At 29.4% G+C, this 24,533-nt stretch overlaps 1 long non-coding RNA gene across 1 annotated transcript; it reads left to right on the top strand.

The window, feature by feature from the left end:
• The first annotated feature begins 20,081 nt into the window (after nucleotides 1-20,081).
• On the top strand, nucleotides 20,082-24,307 carry LOC148204409 (uncharacterized). Its single transcript, XR_015783962.1, has 3 exons — nucleotides 20,082-20,246; nucleotides 22,491-23,368; nucleotides 23,442-24,307. It is a non-coding gene; the product is annotated as an uncharacterized LOC148204409 (long non-coding RNA).
• The last annotated feature ends 226 nt before the right edge of the window (nucleotides 24,308-24,533 follow it).

Below are 24,533 nucleotides of genomic sequence, written 5' to 3'. Positions count from 1 at the left end.
CATGTTAGACATGAGATTGAAAATGAATTGATTCGCGATCCAACACCAACAACTCTTTTTATTATTTTTTACAATTTTTTTATTATAATTACATATTACGTTTAATTAGATTCAGAATTTAATATTTTTAAATACTATAATAATATTTAATATATTTGAAGTTATATAAATTGACACTATAACTTTTTATATTATCTTTATAATAATATTTGGTAAAATAAATGAATATTTTGATTGTCTTGTTGTAAAATAATGTTATAAATAAGAGTTTAAATTAATTTAGTTTGATTGGAATATAATAAATATATGAAATAAATTAAAAGAACACAATATTTTTAAGGCGTGTTAATCTATTAATTCATTAATTCTTTATGCTTAATGAATCTGTTTGAATCTGATTGATTCACTTTGACACTTTTACTAAAATAATTATTTCTTAAAAAAACGAATTTTGTTAGTAAAATGATAAAAAACAATGTTGAATACCTATTTTGGTCTTATTTGCTAGTTTTGTTTAAAATAGTCTTTTTATTTTTTAGTTGTTTAAAGTAGTTCTATTTTTTTTTTATAAAATTGTTCGATTTAGTCACTTTTGCTGACGACATTTAAAACGTTAATGACATAATCTTAACCAATATTGAATTATTTATTCAGTTTTCAAATATGTGGTTAGCCATGTTAAAAGTTTTTATTTCACTTTTTATATTTTCTTTTTTATTCTTAATAGATTCTCATATTCTTCTTACCAAACCCTCCATCAGTTACCGCAACAACCATTATCTTATAAAGTAACCTAAAAAAGTAACCCCATCTTTTACTCATTTAAGGACGTTACATATCTTTTAACTACCAAATATATGATATGTTAATCACATTCCTTATAATCTAGTGTTTTAGGAATGATTATTGTTCCAAAAGATACTCTCAATCTTACACATATTGTTCCAAAAAATATTTGAAAGTTGTTTAGCTAAGAGTGATTAAGATCCAAACAATGCTTGATTGTTATTTTTGAAGTGATAGTTTGCGTAGTAAAACATGATTGAGTTGATCAAGAATTGAATGTAATCTTAATTAGTATATGAACCAGTATAACAATACTAAGCATAAATCTCTCTTTACGTATAACATTTTGAAGGGATATATTGTTTTTAAAGATGGATGAACGAGTGAATTTATTTATTGTTAATTTGGGATGCTAAATTTGAGGAAGAATTTCATTCGCGCATGAATGAAGAAATGAGGAGGGAAAGACATGACCTTTTACATATATGTCCATCACTCTTTTTTTTTTTTATTTCAACTTACCTCACATGCAGTTGATGGAGTTGTTCTTTGTATTCATGGAGTTTGCATGACTTCTTAAGGAAGGGAAACCAATTCTCAATCGAGAGAATCGATTTCGCATGGAGGGAATTGATTTTGCTATGTTTTCAAAATATAAAATAAAATTACAAAATCAATTCAAAGAAACAAAAGTAAGATTAATTTGGTTTAGATTTGCTATGTTCAAATTGAAATCCATATTAGTGTTAGATTTGATTTAAATTTATTTTTAAACAACTAAATTAAATCGCACTACAAATATCTTACTTAAAACCTTCTCAAATTTAATTTAATTTAATTATGCATTGTAACATCTCATTTTAATGGTATAAAACTACTAAAATAAAACGTACATATATGATAACTTACAAGGAACTTGAGGCTACTAGAGTAGGAGATTACACTCTTGAAGAACAAAATCTATCTATCTTGTTGCTTCCATCTCTCAACCAAACACTGAATCAACTGAAAAGATGTTTTCTTCCTAAGCTCACACTGGTTAAGGTAATCGTTGCAAAAGAAAAAACAACATACAGATAGACAACCACAAAAGTAAGGGTAAGCTAACAATACAAATAATTCCTAATACATCCAAACATGTTAAACATATTAGACACACACCAAACCAACCAAACACTTTATGACAATTGTTAAAATAGAATGACTCAATTTCTCACACCAAGAGAGGGGTGAATTGGTGCAATGTAAAAACAAAAGCTTTTAAAATTTTTTCCACAAAAAATGATGTCTTTATACTTTTCTTGAACTGCAAGGTAAAATATTTTCAATGCAGCGTAAACTTAATCGAATAAGTACATGAAGTAATCGATTGAATAAAAGAGAGTAGGGATCAAAAAATTCAAACACTGCGTTTTTATAATGATTTGACCAACCTGCCTACATCTAGTGTCCTTTCAACCACGGGAAACAAATGCACTATAATGATCAAGGTTTTTACAACAAGGTTTCTACAGAAGACCTCACGTAAAAAATGTAAAACACCTCTCTAACCCTCTAATGAAAATATAGGCAATACACAATAAGACCAATAGCAAGAATCCCCTCTCCTTCCAACTAACCCCTTTGAGGCACCCTCAAAGTCAAGAACACACACGTTCTTCTTCCTGTAGTCACAACAGGGAACTCAAACCAATTTTCAAGAGATTGTAGAATCTGATCACGCAGTAACACCCTAATGTGCAGATTGATCAGTCTTTGAAACACAACATTCTTGCTCTTCAAGAAATCACAAGTTGTTGATCACCATAGTCAATCTTGTTTCTTGGAGTTTTTCCTCTCTTTCTATAAGATCATAACTTTCTATAAAGGATATGAAATTATTAGAATCACAAAAGTTCTTACATAATTCCAATCTGCGTCAATTTATAGTATAACACATATCAGACACATTTTAATCAATTGAGCTACTAACGTAATCAAATATAACAATCATTTATAACAGATTTAGTAACAATCAAATAAATAATTGAATGTATAATTAATGCAATCGGCTATCATTTAATGTTTGGTCAACATATTTAAAATATGATTGTTATGTTAGTTGTTACAAGCATTTAGCATATTTTCAAAACATCAACTAACTTATTCGAATACAGAGAGCATGCATTCGATTAAGTGAAATCTTTTTGCAAGGTTTTGAAACTTTTCTCTTTGGAAAATCTCACAGCACACTTCAAAAAAGATTGTGCAAACACACAAGTTGTAATCGATTCACCCCATAATGTAATCGACTTAAAACTGTTGTTTTGCCACACATTTAAAGTTCAACCATAGTGCTTGTGATTTTCCTTTTCCAAAAACATATGTCATGCATACACATATAAAATCACATATTTAACACAGTGATATGCAATGAACAACACAAACATGTTCACATATATGCTTTAACAAATATTAAAGAAAAGTATATAATATGTAAACATAGAACATGTAACACAAAATATACATGTGTTATTAATTATGTGTTGTCATCATCAAAAACTGAGATATCACTGAGATTGTGGGTTAAGCTAAACATGTGCTCCCTCTATCAAGAATCTCAACGACAATATTTTGACTTAACTATCTAGAGTAGTATGAATATCATCGAGTTATGGCAGTTTGTCACTTGTTGTGGTGAAACAACTGGCCCACCCTAAGCTACCACACAAGGTTATTCCGTTATCACTCGCCTTAGGCCAAGGTAAAACCCCTAGACTAAGACCTCCTGCTATTCTCATGACATGTCTCGCCCCTCTCTACTTGAGAATGGATGACCATTAGAATGTCAATATGAACTCCATGATTGAGCTTCCTATATTCATACTTACAACAACACAGGACATCACCATGTAATCTCTCCACAAGGTTCATGGAATTACGTCCATCAATACCATTCACATAATCATCCACAAATCCATCATCATCATATCCCTCTTATATATACATATACTCCACACCAACATTGCATAATATCACATGAAACCTCAAAACATTCATCACATAATATTAAACAATCCCATTAAGTATCATAAAGTAGTTAATAATAAAATTGATTCTCTATTGCATAATGAAAATTGATAAAAAGATTTCTTAGGATAATAAGAGAACAATGAAATACATAGATCATATGTGTACAACTGAATTTGGTTTAGATTGATCAAAATCACTTTACTGGAAGAAATAATCAATTAGATTGGTAATCTAATCAGTTAGGGCAAACCATAATTCACATAAAGCAAAATAGGACAAAACTGTCATTTTAATCTATTATGTTACTCACATAATCTATTAGACTAAAGTGTATGTCTTAATCTATTATGTTACTAACATAATCGATTAGACTATAGTTTATGTTTTAATCTATTATGTTAGTGTCATAATTGATTAAAACCAGAAACTATGGCCAAAACATTTATTATGACTTTGAACATTTTCCCCACAATTTTAATGGATCCCTAAGACCTTCTAGATAATGGAAAATACCTGAAAACACTATTATAACTCCAAATTGCTACTCCAAACCCAAAATCACTCCTCTAAGCTACCCCAAACCCAATTCTACACTTTCCAACAACTGTATCACTCCATCAACTGCATAACCAAGTCTAAATGCACTTGTTAGTACACCTTAACACTTCAGATTACTTATAGCCTTTCTGTTTCAAGTTCTCACTAGGTAAAATCTCAAAATTTGACTAAAAACACATGAGAACTCACCCTAAGATGACCCTAACAGTTCTACACTAGATTTTTCTCATTTAAAAGCCTAAACAAGTCATAATAGATCTAATAGCAGACCTTTAACTTCCCAAAATAGTTTGAACTCAATGTTTCAAAATCCTACTACTCAAAACCTCTCTTTCACACTAAAAACACTCATAAACCATCATAATAAACTACCTCTTCGTTATGTATCAGTTTTCACTCAAAGAACACTTCTAACAAGTCTCACATAACCATATAACAGTACTAAACCATATATTATCTCACTCTAACACCTATTTCTCAAACTTACCCATCAAAACCCCTATTTTTAACCTTAAAACCCAAGAAATTAACTCTTATTTACTCCAAACACTTTAAATTTAGTTTCAAACTAAAAATACAACTTCACCATACAATAATGACATCATAAGCGTTATGACCACACCATACCAAACATTAAAACATCACACAATCATTATTCATCATCTATACACCAAGAATATTGGTACAAACATAACAATTTCACTTAAATCACATTATCATTCATAGGGATACTAAATTTAAACCACAAACATAAATCTAAGAGTAGGTCTAGCTTCTCTTACCTTACAGGGAAGTTGCCAAACTCTAAGAACACCTAAACCTTTGCTTCTGACTCAAGAAACTCTAGAAACGCCTACAAATCACTAAATTGAAAATGAAAAGAGTCCTTAGGACCTTATATTAACCAAAAACAAGTAGAAGAAACAATCTCTTCTCCGAATTTTAGATTAAGAACAAAAGAGAAATAAGGAGTCGTAAGTTACTTATTCTAAAACAGAAATTGATCGTATAGATGTGGAGATAACTCAGTTGTGATCTCCTAGAAACTTTCTGATCATCAAATAAATAATTGAGGAATAAAATAATCTAGAATGAAGATAGCGAAAAAAAATAATTTTAAAAGATTATTTATGTTTTAAATAATAAGACGAGTTTAAGAAATTCTATTTATATTAATAAATTATTTTAAAATTTTAAAATATTCGATTTCATTTTAAAATATATAAGTTCTAATATTATTTTTTTCTAAATTATAACATGCATTATTATAATTTAAGTATTATTAATTTAAATAATTTTAATCCACTTAAAATCTTGCTTACTTAAAAAAGTCATTTTAATCCAGTTAAGTATTTTTTATTTTTTATTTTCTTTATAATCAAACCCCATGTGTAAAAGAAATTAATTTACACAATCCAATGATTACACAATCAACCCTATACTCCCTGTAGCGTAAATCAGCATGCTCTCAAGAATCATGCAAGCCATGTGACCTTAAACCACATCACATGACTTTAATGTTTCTCTTTCCTCCCAAAATCCATCATACAAAGACAATACACATTAAATACTAAAAACTTCCATATATTAACATGGAAAATTAATGTTGTTTTGTATATACAATGATACGATATATAGGATACAAACTAATACAAATGTTTTAAAACAAGGTACATATTATTAATATTAAGAGTAGTTTAAAATATATAAGTTTAAAATCAATTATTGCTAGCTGAAAAAAAAATGTAACTTATTGCTACTAACTAAATTAGTTAACTTTTAATTATGATGAATTATTGATTAGGTTTTCAAGATAAAATCTCAGTAAAGATTTAAATATTGTATACTTATATAACATATATAATTAAAAAAAATATAGAAAATAATGTACGGATTTATCTGGTCATTGTTTAAATAATGACTTAGTAAATGACAGTTGGATTATTTAAGGAGTAGTTACATTATCGATTGCTTGCAGAGCTACAGAAATTTAATAGTATATATTGATCTTCCAGCCAAGCAATTGATTTCCCCCCTAGAGTTTAGGAAACAAAAACCGGGAAGTTTAATTTTTTTTCAGCTGCATTTTTTTTTACAACACCATCTAGAATAGATATCCTACAGAGTAAGTTGTATATAAAATAAATTTGAAAGGGTACATTTAAAATACTTATAAGAATTATGTATGTTCAGGGATTATGTATGTATTTGTACAATGAATCTCCAAAATATATAAAAATATGATATATATATATATATATATATATATATATATTACATTTTCTCTAAATTTTTTTAAAATAAAGTTTCCCTCTTCATATAAAATTAAAAAAAATAAATAAATAAAACATAAACATATAATATCTTTTTATCTTTCTATCTTAAAAATAGTCCTATTAAAATAATGTATGTTTCTATAACACATAATTATCATAATTGATAAATGACATATAAATACTCAAAAATAAGTTTGAACTTGAAAAACAAACTTATATATACACAAAAAATAAGTTTAAATTTGAAAAACAAACTTATATACATATATCAATCAAAACCATTGAAAGGATAATTTTATATATTTCATGCATCTCGTTCATATATTCTCATTAATATAATCTTAATTCATTTATTAACTATTTACTAGAAATCAAGCATTTATCTCTCAATCAAAAGTTATATCTCATACCATGAACTATAAATATTATACATTACAAATGTTTGACTCTATTTCCACAAGACATGTGTTTTAAATTAGACTAGAAGATTTGCAATTGTCATATTACCTTCACCGAGTTGTTACTATAATAAAATTACATAATAAAAATTCAATGCACTCATATCATAATAGGTTTAATATCTATTTTGATCCCTTGATTTGTTAGGTTTGTTTAAAGTGCTCCTATCTCTTTTGAGATGTTCACAATTATTTCATATTTTGTAAAAACAACTCAAGTTGGTTTTTTCTGCTTACGGCGTTAAAAACGCTAACGACGTAATATTCAACTTAACCAACAGTGAATACTTGTCCAATTTTTCATTATATGGCAATATCAACCAATTGACGTGGCAACATTAAAAGGTTGCTCGACATTGGAGTAACGCACACTCACTATTGAGGAAGTGAAGTTGTTAGGGTTTGACCCTTTGAAAGCTGAGTTTCACTTTGGTGCTTCAAGCTAAAAGGGCTATTTCGAAACCCCTTTGGGATGTCAAAGTCGACGGCTTGAAGAAATGGGGTTGGTTTGAGGATGATAAAGGGTAAAATTCAGTTTCTTCCATGTGAGATTTTTCCATCAGTGATTTGAAGTCCATCACTCCTCTTTCACTTTTCTTCCATGTAGTTGGTGTTTCTTCTTGTTTACAACGTATATTTCTAATAGAATTCATGTGAAATTGCAAACATCTTTATCCCCATCGATATGCAGAAATATCATAGTTCGCTACAGGGAAAACCTTTAAGCTCAAAATATCATGTTCTTGTTTCTGAGTTAAGGGTATTATTTCAATGACTACCCGTATTCTTAATGAAGCAGGTCCCAGGAACATGGCGGTGGATGTTGGGAGTTTTAAGTGTGCCAGCAATAGTTCAGTTTTTCCTCATGCTTTTACTGCTTGAGTCCCTCAGAAGAATATTTATAAAGGTTGTATAATTGTTCCTATCAAACAACTTTGAACTTGTTTCATTTTGAATTAGAGCATCTTTTGTAAAGTCCATTAAAAATAATAATAATAATAATAATAATAATAATAATAATAATAAATTAAATATATATATATATATATATATATATATTTATATATAAAATAAATAAATAAAAAATAATATGATTGCAAAATGACAAAGAACCTTTCAGAAGTGGAATGGTGAGCAAAACACTTTTGGTGGTGAAGTCAAAATATTATTTTTTATAAAATAGTATTTTTAATAAAATATTAAAAAAATAATAAATAAATAAATAAAAAGACAAAACTACTTTCAGAAGTGGAGTTAAGGGGGAACAACTTTCTGTAATGGGATTTAAATATTATTTATAATAAAATATTATTTAAAAAAAAAACCTAAATAGTGTCAAATCTTAGCCTATAAATAGCAAGCATGAGGAAGGCTGAAACTTGCACCCAAAATTGAGAAAAATTTTGAGAGAAGAGAGTTGGAGGAAATTCTAGTTGCAAAGGGGAAATTCTGGAAGTTTTCGGGGAACAACTTCTAAGCAGGAGATTAAGTCTGGAATAGAGGTAAGGGGAGCTAACCTTGAGTATTTCGTTTTGTATTATCTTGAGTCTTGAATATGCAATATTTTTCTTTTGTCTGATCTTAAATCTTGAATATGGAGTATTTTGTTTCTGTATGATCTTGAATTTCGAATAAGAACATGCTTATGTGCCGAGATTCAAGTTTGATAATTGTAAGACGTGATACTGATTCTGCTATACTAATTGTACGTTATTATTACTCAGAACATTTAGTTGTTTCTTTTGCATTTTTAGAAGGATGAGAAGTTGTCTAACCGGCTCTGCCAGATTCAACTTCTTGTATTCCCCATACCTTTTATTGTTTTTCTTATTTGTTTATATTGTATTTTTGGAAGGATGAAAAGTTGTCTAACCGGCTCTTCAAGATTCAACTTCTTGTTTCCCCAGAACTTTTATTGTTTTATCTATTTTTATTGCATCTTTTTGGAAGGACGAGAAGTTGTCTAACCGGCTCTGCCAGATTCAACTTCTTGTTTCCCCAGAACTTTTACTGTTCTATTTAATTTTATTGCATCTTCATGGAAGGATGAGAAGTTGTCTAACCGGCTTTGCCAGATTCAGCTTCTTGTTTCCCCAAGAATTTTTATATATTAAGATTATTTTAATGATTGTCAAACATTTTATTCTTCTCCGGTGACCATTTATAGTAATAGTTTATTATTGTTAATTTGTTTGTAATATATTTATCTTGTATGATTTCTGTGATGAATGTATTTTATGATGTTGATATGAAATTATGCATCTGAACATGATATGAGTATTATGGGGAGATTTTGTAATGGTATAATATGAGTTGAGGAATATGAGCATGATATGAGTCTCATGGAGAGATTTTGTAATGATATGGTATTAGTGTATATGTTGATGTTGAGGGTCCTGTTGTTGGAGGTTATCCTGATACTCTAATAATCATCCAATCTCAAGTAGAGAAGGATGAATTATGTGGTGAGAGGGACAGGAGGTCCTGGTCTATGTGCCGGTTTTGGACATAGTGTTGAGGACTAACCTTGTGGATGGTATAAAATATTTTGGAAGTGTATTTGTAAGAATAAGTAGAAGTCATCACAAGTGCATAACCTCCCGTGACTGCTCATCAACGTATCATCCGGATGAATGTCTATTGGGTGTTGTGGGATGAGTGTCTATTGAATATTGTGGGATAAGTGTCTATTAGGGATTGTGGTATGATGGGATGAGTGTCTATGGTGCGATTGTTGTATGATAGTATGTGGGTGTATGACATAATTATTATATGATGTTTGTTAAGTATATCAATGTAATCATGCATGTTTTACAAATGATTTGTGTAATGTTAGCTCACCCCTACTTGTTTGTGTTTGTGTTTGTGCGATAATCGTATAATTCGTTATACGGGAGCAGATGAAGGAATATCGTTCGATTCAGTGCCAATGAAGGAAGAGATAGAAGAATAAATTAGAAGAGTTCGAGTTGTATTTATGAGTTTTTAGTTGAAATCTGAGTTTAAAACACACATATATATATACACACACACACACACATAGGTATCTTGTATGAAGTCCTTTATATTCATTATGAGTGGTGGTGTAATGCTACAATATATCAACTATGAATTATCAAGTGTGAAGTATATATATTACCGTGTGACCAAACGTAGAAATGTTACAATATTTATAAAATCTATTAAATGTCGAGTGTGAGATTATGGGATGTTACATCTTTAGCTTCTGGTTTCATTGTTGTTGGTGTTCTTTCTAGTGGTTTCTTTTGGTATTTATGTATAGTAATTACTTTGAAGCCTTTATTCTTAAATAGTGAAATCCTTTTCGTTTAGATGTTCAAGTACATGAATTCAGTTGAATGTTTATGCTCATATTGCATGAAATAAACTGAATTTGAGACAGTTAATATATAGAACGGGCCATGGTTATCCACCAAAAGAACTAAAAGATCATTAGTTACAAAACCTATGCATGTTCATTTGAGGTATCAAAGAAGATTATCGTTATATTGATTGTCTGTTATGTGGTCTTTTGTAGTATTTGATGGAAAATGGGTATAACATGATCATTTTGTATCTTTTTGCTTGATTTATCTAACTAGTTTAATATTTTAGGATGCTTGCAACAACATTAAAAAGGGGAGGAACTAGGAAGACTTTGTGAATGTGGAGAAAACTCTAAAAAAGAGGTTGAGGACGTGTCACCGCACAGCGTTGACGACGTCTTCGGTTGCACTGCAGCGGAGCGGTGGTTGGTGTTCGCGTTGCTCCTTGGTTCCTGGGTGAAGAAGAAAACCCTAGTTATTTTGAAATATTAGGTGTACTTTTTTTCCTTTTACATTAACATTGTCATGTCAATTAGGTCACAATTGCCAGGTAATGAAAAATTGTACAGCCCATTCATTGTTGTCTAAGTTGGACATTCTGCCATAAGCAAAAATGACCAACTTGAACCGTTTTTATAAAATATGGGATAACTATGAACATTTGAAAAAAGGTAGGACCACTTTGAACAAACCTAACAAACCGAGGGACCAAAATAGGTATTAAACCTATCATAATATAAATTCATATAATCTACTGGCACAATTCTTTTTCTCGCAACAGACTAAGTCATAGGAACTTCCTTCAACTCTTATTGTGTAATAGTCTTTTTCTATATAAGTCAAATATAAGTAGAGTCAAGATTATGTCCATCAGAATTTCAAATTCAATATATAACTTAAACATTTTAACAGAGTATTCCCCCTCAAAATAAATATGTTCACAAGACATTACATCTCATATCACAACCATAATATCATAGATTTCCATTCATACATATACATTCAACTCATTTAAATGTTAATTGCAATTCATCATCCATTACATTATAATAATATTTAAACACAATATATTAAAACAAATTTTAGCACTTACAAACATTTAAAACACTTTTTCAAATTCTAGAAAATACTTTTTTGGTCAACCAATACTTTGCTCCCATAATGAATGACATGTAATTCGCCCAGCCATCATTTTGCTCTCCAAACCTGATGTGATCATGTAAAGCATGAAGAAAATAAAAGAGTTACAATAAGCATGACAAAAGGGAACCATGTCATCATATGACTTCTTTACTCTTTTTATAAAAAAATATTAATGTAGGATTTTGGGCTTGTATTTCCAACCTTAGTTGTTTAGGACGTTCTCTTCTTCTTTAGCTTATCATTTGTTCTAGTTTGTGATGTAAGGAACTTATATACTCTTTTTAACTTATGAGTTCAAGTAATGTGGGACATAACATGACTTGTAATTAAAAGAAGACAAAAGACATGTGCTCTCTAAATCTAATGTGTCATAAACAAGGCAAAACATGAAGAAAATAAAAGAGTTAGAAGAAGAATGACAAAAGGGAATCATCTTATGGCTTCTTTCCTTTTTTGATAAAAAAAGATTAGTGTAGGATTTTGGGCTTGTATTTTCACCCATGGTTGTTTAGGATATTCTTTTCTTCTTGGGACATAACATGGCTTGTACTTAAAAGAAAGAGAAATCTAATATAAGTCTCCTCCTCTTTGGCTTGTAGTTCACGACCACCATCTTTCCTTTCTTTGTGTTTTTCTCTTTAGGAGAGTGGGAAGCTTATAAACCTTTAGGAAAATTTAGAAAAGAGAGATGTGGGACTTGGACATGGCTTGGCCAAAACTTACTTGCCTTGGCTGCCTTGTTGCTCTTCTAGTCTCACATCTCTTAGATCATCATATCTTCTTCTATCCTAAGGCTATATATAGAACCGTTCTCCACTTCTCTTATAAAAACTTGATCATTGAATGATATTTTAAGATTAATATTCATTTGCAATCTTCTCTTGCAATCTTCTTTGAGATAGAAATTATTTCTTTACTTTTAATTTGGATCATATCTTGTTGGTGAAGCAAGTGACAGTCACAAGCACTTAATTAAATTTTGCATATATGCATAATTAACAAAATCAGCAAAATATATCAAGTGATCTAAATTGAGATTTTTCTTAGTTTATTATCTCTACCATGAAATATTTTGTTTCAAAAAATAACAACTTGAATGAATTCTATTCCAACTTTAACTACTAAAATATACAACATAACTCATTTAAAATCTATTCTCAAACTATGCAAATTATTTTCTATAAGTAACATTTAATCATATTACACTATGAACGTATTCACCATATCATTAAACATTCATCTAAAGATTTAAACAATTTAAATATGTCCAACCAATATATAGTCTCTCTGTAAAATCAAATGTTATGATTAGATTACCTTCATATCCGTGCTATTTATACTAAGGTACCATTGAAAACATAACTAGTCTTTTAGTGATAAATCTTGACTAATAATTTGGAAGGATGAGTAAAATAATATATTCAAACTAGGTGAAATTTTTATATTTAATCTTCACACAAAGCTATTAGAGTTCATTCTCTATCAGTCGCAAGGTATTGTAAGCAAATTTCTCTCACTACACCAACTTTACCTTACACGTGCAATGATATGAAACAATTGCACTCTCCTTAATCACCAACAATATTGACTCATGACTCTACTCTTAGAGAACAAGCTTCAAAAATAGTGAATCTAACAACGAAGTGGAGGGATGAAGGCCACCCCATCCCTTATAAGCTTCGCATTATAATGTCTCTTACCTTTTTAACTTACCTAAATTAAGTTTAAGCTCCCAATTGTGGTACTGTTACAATAAAGCATAAAACACTTTAATCAATAATCTAAACATATCTCATATTCTTCAACTAATAGATATTTATATTTTCCTAAAAAAGAACACATTTAAACTCTATCCCTAAGCATGCAATCATCTTCATAAAACCAACTAAAAGAAAAGATAACTATAAACATATTCAAAAATAACTTTTGATCGAATAAAAACATTAATATTGTACTCTTTATTAAGATATCTAATATAAAGTCTAATACAAAAAGATTAACATATCTTTTAGAATTAAAAAAAAACAAAGGAAAAATGTTTTAAATAATTATTTTTTTCTATTTATAGGATTTTTAACTTAAATAATAAAATAATAATACTTTATCTCCTTTAAATATTTTTTCTCTTCAAGTACATTAACTATATACGCATTCACTAGTACAAAAACAACGTACAACAACGTCGAATATTTTGGACCTTTCACGTCGAATTTGAGAACAATGTCATATCGGAAGACGTTAAATTGACGTCCAATTTAAAAAATTCGACGTTTAACGTCGAATTTTATCAGTAAACAACGTTAATCAAATTTTTTTATATTTTTAATTAATTGTGATCCTTTTTTACAACTCTATGAGACCTGTAAAGCAAAAAAATAACAAATTTCAATTTTTGGTATTTTGTAAAGCATGAACTATGAATGTGTAATATAGTATCAATATACAACAATGACAAACAACAAACAAGTTCAATCAAACAACAACAACAAACAAGTTCAACCAAACAACAACAACAAAATGTTCAACAAAAAATAACAACAAACAAATTTAACAAATAAGTTCTTCAAAACTAAAATTAACCTTAGTTCATCGGAATAAAGTGTTGTCACAAGTGAGAGAGAAAGCAAAATGCACCTATGAAGGACAAGAACACGAAAATAATCGGTCAAAACAAACGAAAATCATACATAAAGGAGTAAATTAACATGCATTTGTATCAAATGAAAGAAAGATTACATCTGATGGTCGTCAAACTTTGTTCGAGAAAAATTTGAGCAGAGAAGAGGGTCTCACGCGCTAAGATAAAGTGAATGAATTTTCAATCTCCCACTCAAATTTTTATTGAATTCACTAACCTTTTGACGTCTAACGCTAAGGCATTTGACGTTTTATATCCTTTTACGTCGAATTACAATTCCAAACGACATTTAATAATTGCATTTATTTACAAAAATGTCACCGGTCATTTTTAACGTTGGCTATTGAGTGATGCAATGTTAAATGCGTGACGTTATACGCTGTTTTTGCACTGGTGATTAGTATAAAGTGCTTAGTCTTAAGTGGATTAAAAACTCAAATACCTTCTTATTCTTCTTATATTTAGGACAAATAAACCCTAAAAAAAGAAACATGCTTGAGGTACTGTACAAAAAATATATATAAATATTAACATAAGAATATTATAAAAGACTGTTTTTTTAACTTAATTTTCACTTGTTTATTTTATTTTGTTTCAATTCACAATTTGATGACTTAATAAAATAAGATAAAAAAAATTTAATCTTAAAAAATAATTGGGTCAAGTTAAATGACCATTTTTACTTCAAAGAGTAATCAATACATAATTGGATTGATTGTTCATTGATATTTAACTGTCACTGAAAACAAAATAAACACATATTAAATTTGTTCAATTTAAAATGATTTTATATAAGTTAAAATTAGGGATTTAAAGATTGTATGGTATAGAGGATTTGATCGAACAGATAGGTTGAATGACTTTTCTTCATGATCATTCGGTCTATTCCTTATGCTAATAGTTAAACCGATTTATTTCTTATGTCAATAGTTAAGTAGATGAAATGGGTTTGTGAGTGTTAGACTGTAAGTAGGTCAGGGCAGATATTACTGTTATTGGGCTAACGCCAGCAATGGTACTATGGGTGTTGCTCCCTCCACCACCACCCTATACTTCCTCCACCTCCCCACATTATTTTAAATACAATTATATCCTTAAGTTAAAAAGATTTTTACTTTTACCCTATTTTAAATAATTTGAAACCCTAATTTTACTTTCCCAGCACCCACCCACAGAACTCTCTTCCCCTTTCCCCATTTTCGTTTCACCTCCCCACCTCCCGCACTTCCATTTCTTTTTCTTCCCAGTTTTTTTTTTGGTTTGAAAGCTTCCATTGTCGTCGTGGTGTGAAGGAGCATCGCCACCAGGTGTGGAGGAACATCGAGGAGCGTCCAGAGCATTAACCAGCGTGAGGAAGTATCTAATAAAACAAACTCTAAAATAAAAAACGTAACCTTTAAACGGAGGTGACATCTTCAACGGATGTCAACATCCGTTTCAGGTAAAACGGATGTCGACATCCGTTTTTCCTTAAACGGATGTTGACATCCGTTGAAGGATGTTGACATCCATTAAAGGATGTCACCTCCGTTTAAAGGTTACGTTTTTTTATTTTAGGGTTTTATTTTAAGGTTTATTCGAATACAAGGAAGCACGACACGCACTGCACCAGTCCACGCACTGCACCAGTCCACGCACTGCACCACGAGAGCGACACTGCACCGACTGCTTGATAATTCTTTCCACCACCACCAACCTTTGCAACTTGTAGTATCTCACAACGACGAAAGAAAGAGAGGAAGAAATATAATGTTAAAATGAAATAAAAGTATTTTACTCATGTACGGGACTAGAATAGGTTATTAGTGAAATATGTTGTGAATGGGTAAAATTAAAAAATAATAACCCTAAAAATAAAATTTTACTAAGGGACAAAATAGTAAAGGGGAGGTGGAGGGAGAAAGGTGTGGTGGTGGAGGGAGCAAATGGTGAGAAACAGAAAAAAAAAAATACTGTGTCAGTCTACCGTTAGCCACGTCAGCTAAATTTTAACGGTGTTAGTTTTAGAGAACTAAAACCAAAGTTTCGAAAAGAATGAGGACTAAATTGTACCTTATTTTAAAAGAGGGACTAAAACCAAAAACGGCCAATAGTTTAGGGACTAAAAACATATTTAACCCTTTATTTTTCCATAAAAATAATTATTATAATTATTTAAAAAGTTAATAATTTTTTATTTTATTATAACAGTTAATTATTTTCTAAAAAAATTTAATTATAAAATTTAAAATTAAAATAAAATAAAATAAAACAAAACAGTTGCCTTTTTCAATACATAAGTATGTGCTTTCCTTTTCTTATTAACTAAAACTATTAAAATAAAATAAAATAAAACGTTACAAAAATAGTTACAAAAATAGTTACAAAAATAATATAAGAACAATTAAGTAAAACAAATGTAGTACAAGAAAGAGATCTACATATATAAAATTTTCTAACTACCCATATATTTCACTCTCACATCTCATTGCACCAACTAAAAACACGTTTTCTTAAAATACTATTTTTAACCCACTACCACTTTTCAAATATTATTTTTAGATCTTCACAAAACGTTTTATTTATTATTTTTTCTGTTTGATAATTATCACAACAATTTCTGGTTTGCATTTCATACTCATCACCTCCCATATTCTTGCTATCATGCTTATTATTCTGTCTAATGAATTCCCAATCCAGCCATCACAAAACTCCGTATTTTCAGGGTTTCTTTAACCAAAACAAACTTTTTTGTGAGAAAAATAAAAAATAATAGTTTTTTTATAAGTTAAAATTGACTTACATAATAGAAATTATTTTATATTCGACTTTCTCTAAAAATTTATCCTTAACTCATGTATAAATTGATATTAATTTATTACAAAGTTGATCCAAGAGGTTGTTTTAAAATAATTTTCTACATTTACAGCTAATTATTTATTGTAATTACCATTTATTTACACTATTTCATCCTCATTTTATTACTGTTAAAAAAACATAAAGATACACTCAACATATTTTAAGCGTTGATTAAAATTTCTATGAAATTAGAAGGTAAAACCTATTAAATTTTATAATTTTTAATAAATTTCAATTAATAATAGAAAACATAACCAGTATTATATCGTTATACAGTATTATCGACAGAACGGTATAACTCTGTTCTAGTTTTTTTAATTTTTTACAATGACAAAAATATTATTATTAATTTTTATCACATGTCGACAAACTCTGACTATGAATGATGTGATTTATCATAGGCAAAATTTAAAATAATCATTGAATATATTAATTATGTATATATTCAATGGTTAAGATGCCTTACAACTGTTGATATTAATTTTCACCATTTAAAGCTATTTTTGCACATTGGCCCTTTCTTAAAGAGTATTTATTTATTGTATTTTGCACATTCTACTTAAACAACAACAACTAGGGAATAACATTTTCTTTCACAAATTATAGTTTGAGCTTCTAATAAATTTTGTTAAAATAAATTTTAATTATTATGATATTATTTTAAGAAAGTGAATTTTAAATTTAATTTAATTTTTAAAATCAAATTATAAAAAGATATTTGTAAAATCTTATATAAATTCATCTTATGTGTGTGAAATAGAGATACAAACGTATTTGAAAATAAGTTAATTGAGCGCATAAAACGTGTGAAGAGACAGAAAAAGAAACACGGAGGAGAGACACGTGCACCACGCGGCTATTGTTTTATTTCCAACAACTCAATTCAATACTAAATTTGTGTAACTAACATTTTCCGACCATTATAGGATTTCTGTTTTACTTCTTTCATTTAATCTTCATAAAAACTAATTCTCGTCATAAATTAATCTAACACTTAATCAAAATATAATAAAATAAATCAGGACATTATTTAGTATAAACTAACAAAAGAAATATAGTATTAAATAAAATTAAAAATATTTTGTTAAACCAAAAAGTAAAATATACTTAGAATCAACGATTTGGAGTCATTTTTGTCTTCTCACTTTTCCATTATATTTTTTTTAATGATTAGATAGACTTTTGAAGAGAATAATTTAGCTTCTAAATCATAAAAAAATTGAGTGGTTAAAATTAAAGCCGTAATTTAATTAAGCATCATAATTATGAATAAAAACTTGTAAATTTGAAAACTTTGGATTAAATTAATGCTAATTTGTAGTGAAGAAGTACTGTGATGATTCTTTAGATCTTGTTTTATATGTTTAAATGTTATTTGAAATAAGAAGGAAGGAATCACTTGCATAATAGAGAGAGAATCTGCTATGCATTTTTCAGTCAAGTTGTCATAAGAATCTTCACGTGGCATTATGTAAGTCTTTAATTTAATACTAGGATTTTGCATAACATTATATTGTAAAAATATATTTAATTAAATTAACCTTTTAAATAATAAAAAAGATAAAATCACAAAAGTGAGAATTTTATCAGACTATACAATTAAAATCAATTTATAAAAAAGGTCTTAAAAATAATATTACATGACGAGATTCAGTTCGAATAAAATAAGATCTCACAAAAATTGCTTATAACATATTATATTGAATATGCTGTTATAGATAAGTTTAAATGATTTTTTCCAAATTCTTTGCACTAAACTTACCTTCTTACAATTCAAATATTAGATCACTTAGATAAGAAATGCAACTACTACCTCTTGTATTTTATAAATATCTAATTAGTTCTTTATTTTAATAATTTTAGCTTTTAATTTTCATTATTTATTTCATAAATCCAACGATAATTTTATTTGCTTATATTTTGATTGGTCAATCTGCAAATTCAATGCTAAATAAACAGGACAAGTTATATTTATTAATCTGCTTTATCGATAAAAGGTAACGAGATAATGACTGACTAAATGTATGCGCGTATTGTATAACTCCTGTATCCAATAATATACATTATTTAAGTAATTTAGGACATCTTTATTATACAATTGTTTATATAAATATTAAATTTTTTTTTCAAGTAATACAATTATATATATATATATATATATATATATATATATATATATATATATATATATATATATATATATATATATATATATTCTCGTTGGTTTCATTTGGGACAAACTGAATCAATGCATATTTGTGGCCCATATTTAGTATTTCTCCAAAGCTAATAAAAGTATAATTTCTTTTAGCACTTATACACTATTTTTTTCTACAGTTTAATGGGTGTGCAACTAGTCTAAATTATTTGGGTCAAGAGTATTTTGAATTATATAATTTGAATTTTTTTTCAAATTATATAATTTGAAATTTAAACATATATTTTAGATTGTACAATTTGAAAATAATGTATTCATAATTATTAAATTCAAAATACAGATTTAGATTACAAAATATATTTTAAGTTACATAATTTATAAATGTATTTTAAATTATATAATCTGAAATATATGTGTATAAATTATACAATTTAAAGATTTAAAGGTTGTATAGTTTAAAATTGTATATTGAATTGTACATTCTGACAGGTTATATTGAAATCTATTTTTGCATTGTATAATTTGAAACATGTTTTTGAATTTCATAATAAAAGGTCTAAACCATGGACAATCTAGATGCTTCCAAAGCCCATTGGAGGTGAATAAAGAAACCATGTAGGTGAGAGAGAAATAGCCTTTCGTTAACTCATTGACGCAATTTAGGACCCAATCCACTAAATAAATCCACTAAATAAAACCCCGAGAGTTGCTCTCTCACCACTACCAAATACTCCCTGTACTTTCCCATGACAAATTTGTCATTCTTTAACCGCAATAAATTTTCACCAACATTAACCTACTTCATTAATTAAATCTGATGGTCTCCTCTATAAGAAATAAACCCCCACACGGAACTTGCACACGGAAATCATCTATCCCTTTCTTTCTTCTTCCTCTGTGTTTCATTGTCCTTTGTGAGATTATGGTGGTGTGAGTCTGTGTGGTGGTGGACTCTGGTTAGTGGAAGGTTGCAAGTGGTGGAAGGAACCGGTGGTGGCAGAGCTCGTGTTTGTGGTGGTGCTTATCGGAGCAGTAGAGGGAGCTTCGTCTCAGGTGCGCGAAAAGAGTTATGGTAATCATTCAACGAATATGATAATTCGTCAACGAATATCAACATCCGTTGAAGGGAGAACGAATGTTGATATCCGTTTCCCCTTCAACGGATGTTGATATCCGTTAACGGATTATCACACCGTTGAATGATTACCATAACATTTTATTATTTTAGTTTATTGTTTATAATTTTAGATTATTTTATAATTTTATCACATCCGCAAAAGTCTTTTAACTGTTTTTGTTATTTTAGTATTTTTTATTTTATTTGTAGAAGTCCACATCTGTTTTGTATTTTTATTTTATTTTTATTTATATTTAATAATGTTATAAAGGTGAAACTGAAACTGATGTCAACACATCTGTTGACGGATATCTGTGAGGGTTTTTTATTTTACTTTCGTTATTTTTATTTTAGTATTTAGTTTATTAATTTATTATTGTATTTTAAAGTAATATATATACATATTATTTAAATATATATTTTTAAATTAAAAGAATTTGTTACGTAAATGGATATGCCACATCCGTTGATGTATATGGCCACATCCGTTGAAGGTGTATATTTTTTTATTAAATTATTGTATTTTAACTTAATTTATAGAGTCTTTAAAAATTAATGTTTTTTATAATATTTTATGTAATTAAATGTAAATTAATTTTATTTCATTTAATGAAATAATTATTATTAATTTAATGAAACAATTATTAATTTAATGAAATATAGTTAAGGTGGAGGGAATAAGTTGAATGTACACTATGTAGATAAATATTTTTTTATGTGTTTATATGAATAATTTTATACTTATTTGATTAATTATTAATTATCTTAATGACATAATTATAATTTTATAGGTGATTATGGTCTAAAGTGGATAAATATATTTGTATGGATTCTCAAATTGATCCTAGTTTTATATTCGATTTCTCTTCATTCATCAACGAAGTTGTAGAGAGAGATTTGACAAATAAATTTACCACAAATGAAATATTTTCTTCTCGGGTGCACCTAATTGAATAGGTAAGAGGGATTGCTTATGATTTAGGGTTTGTTGTAGTAATAGTGAGATCTGACATAGCTACTAGTGTACGAGAAAGTAAAACTTTCGTCATACTTGGATGTGAAAGAGAAGGGAAATATCGGAAATACAAACTCGATGCGGTGGCTAGTGTATAAAGCACTCGTAAATGTGAGTGTCCGTTTAGGTTAAAGGGTAAACCATCTTCAGATGGGGACAAATGTGTGCTGAAGGTGATGTGTGGACATCATAACCATGAGCTGGCTGAAACTTTGGTCACCCTTATGCTGGCAGGTTAAATATGTCTGAGCAGTCATTACTCGTTGATATGACAAAGAGTAAAGTTACACCAACAAATATTTTACTAACCCTAAAAGAAAATAATGATCGAAATGTGACAACGATTAAACAAATCTACAACGCAAGACAGGCGTATAAACGATCATTGAGAGGCTCCAAAACTGAACTACAACAACTTATGATGTTGTAGGACCGGGATGAGTACATTCATTGGAGTAGGTGTACCAACGATTCAGATGTTGTTAATGACGTCTTTTGGACACATCTAGATGCAGTGAAATTGTTGAACACATTCAATATTGTATTATTGATGGATTCAACATATAAAACAAACAAATACAGATTTCCTTTGCTTGAGATTGTTGGCATGACGTCTACCGGGTTAACCTTCTCAGCCGCATTTGCATTTTTGTCAAGTGAAAGGCAAAACAATTTCACTTGGGATTTGGAAAAGCTTAAAGGTCTATTTTTTACATTTGAGGGTGAACCTAAAGTCATTGTTAGTGACTGTGACTTGGCTTTGATGAATGTCATTGCAAATGTTTCCCTGAGTCTTATCAGATATTATGTCAGTTCCACATCCTTAAAAATGTTAAAGCCAAATGCAAAATGTTAGTTGATTCTACTGAGGCTTGGGATGTGTTGATGGAGGCATGGGAAAATGTTATGAATTGTGCATATTAGACCTTGTTTCCTGACTATGTCAATCGTCTTTAATACGCCTGTAGTGCTTGGCCTCTATTATTTGAATATGTGAATCAGACTTGGATTATTCCATGCAGTACATATTTTGTAAAGGCCTGGATAGATAGAGTAATACATTTAGGGAACACAACCACAAATAGGTATGTTGTGATGTTATTTTACTTAGTTGTTTTGTAGGTAATTTTTTTTATTCAATGTTGATGTTTTTCTTTTCTTTCAGGGTTGAATCTGCTTATTAGGACCTGAAGAAAGTTTTGGGCAATGGTATGGGTGATTTGTGTTCTTGTTGGGATGGTATTCATAACGTCGTTATTCAACAACACAACAAGATTAAGACGTCATTTGAAAGAAGTCTCTTACTTACAAGTGACCTTTATAAAGGATACAGATACAAACATCTTATTGAGACGTACATTCGGTCTCCCTTGTGCATGTGAATTAGCATGCTATGATCCTGGGTTGATCCCTTTGGGTGAATTTCATATAATGTGGAGAAGATTGAGTTTCTTAAATGTTAAATTAAAGGAAACTGAGCCCCAGTTATCCATTAAAGGTGAGCTAAAATTGTTATAAGAACGATTCAATGAGGTTGACATTAGAGGTAAAGTCACCGTCAAACAGAAGTTACTTGTCATTGCTTGTTCTGCAATGACATCAATGGTCCTTCCATTACATAAAGTCAAGACAAAGGGTGCACAAAAAAGTAAAGTTCAACGAAGAGAAAGGTCTACGACGCGTGAGCCATCATATTTTGAGCATGTGGACGTGTTTCATGCAACATATGAATCATCATCTGTAAGAAGTAAATTACAATCAAAGCCTAATACAGTGCAGAAAAATAGAGTTCCAATGATAGACCAATTTCATCCTATTAGTCACCCTTTCATTATCGACGTTGTTGATGTTGTGGCTAATGGTCACTATGGGTATAGATGCATTGCTGCGTCATTGGGATTCGGAGAAGATTCATGGCCCATTATCAGAAATGATATGTACAAAGAACTCAATGAATGATGTGATGAATACGCAAGGCTAGTGGGAGGCTATGATAGACTAGAAGAATTGAGGATGTCTTTGTTGGTGCAGCCGCAGTCGACGGTACATGTTTCCCTATATATGTATTTATTTCATATATTTTATTTAATCTAACTACTTCTTTTATTCATTACAGGCTAACCGGAACAAGTGGATGACTATACCAGACATTGGTTATGAAATTGCTAATCAATATAATGTCATATTAGTGTGTATGTCATATTATCAAAATTATACTATCTTTCCACTACGTTCTACACCACCTTTCGATATAAGTCAACATCACATAATTTGTATAGGACATGTTCATGGATGTCATTTCGTGTAGGTAATTGTATTATTTTGTGTTTTCATTTGAAAATTAGTTATTACTCACTTAACATTGAAATTTGTATAATGCAGGTTAAACTACAAGAAGGTTGTCCTTTGCCCATCGTCTCAAAATGTCATCTCTCTATGAAACCAAGCAACAAGTCCTTATCAACATAATCATAACAAATCTCTATGAGAGGCATCAAAGAGGAATTCAACACAATGTGTTGAATTCCCTCGGCGCATGGTCCTAAGTTATTAACTTTTTTACCGTGGGAGACCAACTTCAGCATGTCCCCTCGATCCTACAAAATGTTATTTAATATAAATTGTATTTGAAAACAAATTAATAATTAAAATTTAAGTTCTGCACTCACCCGGCCTTGCGAAATACCATAAGCGACATGCTGAACAAAATGCGTCAGTAATGAAGCATCACGTGTACCTCCAGGAAATCCACCGATATCCTCTTCTATGTCAGGAATATTCACATGCTCCTCCTCATCATCATCGTGGTCAGGGCCTGAGATGCCTTCTCCTGAACATGACCCTCATAGGCCTGATATGCCTCCTCCTCAAACGCTCGATCCTCAGCAATAAGGTCATCTTGAATAGGACCTGTCCACAAGTCGAAGTTGTAGGTCATGTCCTAGCTTCACCCTGCGTAGAACTCTCCCCTTGAGAACTCTCTCCACGACAACTATAAGATGCACAGCATGTTCTTGTCATTTCTGACAAAAATTATTTTAATTAAATTACTAATTATTTCATTAAATTAAAAATCATTATTTCATTAAATAAAATAAAATTAATTTACATAAAATTACGTACGATATTATAATAAAATTTTAAATACTCTATAAATTATTTTAAAATACAATAAATTGATAAACTAAAGACTAAAAACAAAATTAAA

This window comes from Vigna umbellata, chromosome 1 (genome assembly GCF_029865625.1).
Source record: "Vigna umbellata cultivar VRB3 chromosome 1, Vumbellata_1.0, whole genome shotgun sequence".
Classification (NCBI taxonomy): Eukaryota; Viridiplantae; Streptophyta; class Magnoliopsida; order Fabales; family Fabaceae; genus Vigna; species Vigna umbellata.
Note: the sequence above shows the minus strand (reverse complement) of the source record. Positions and strands in the feature narration are given on the sequence as shown.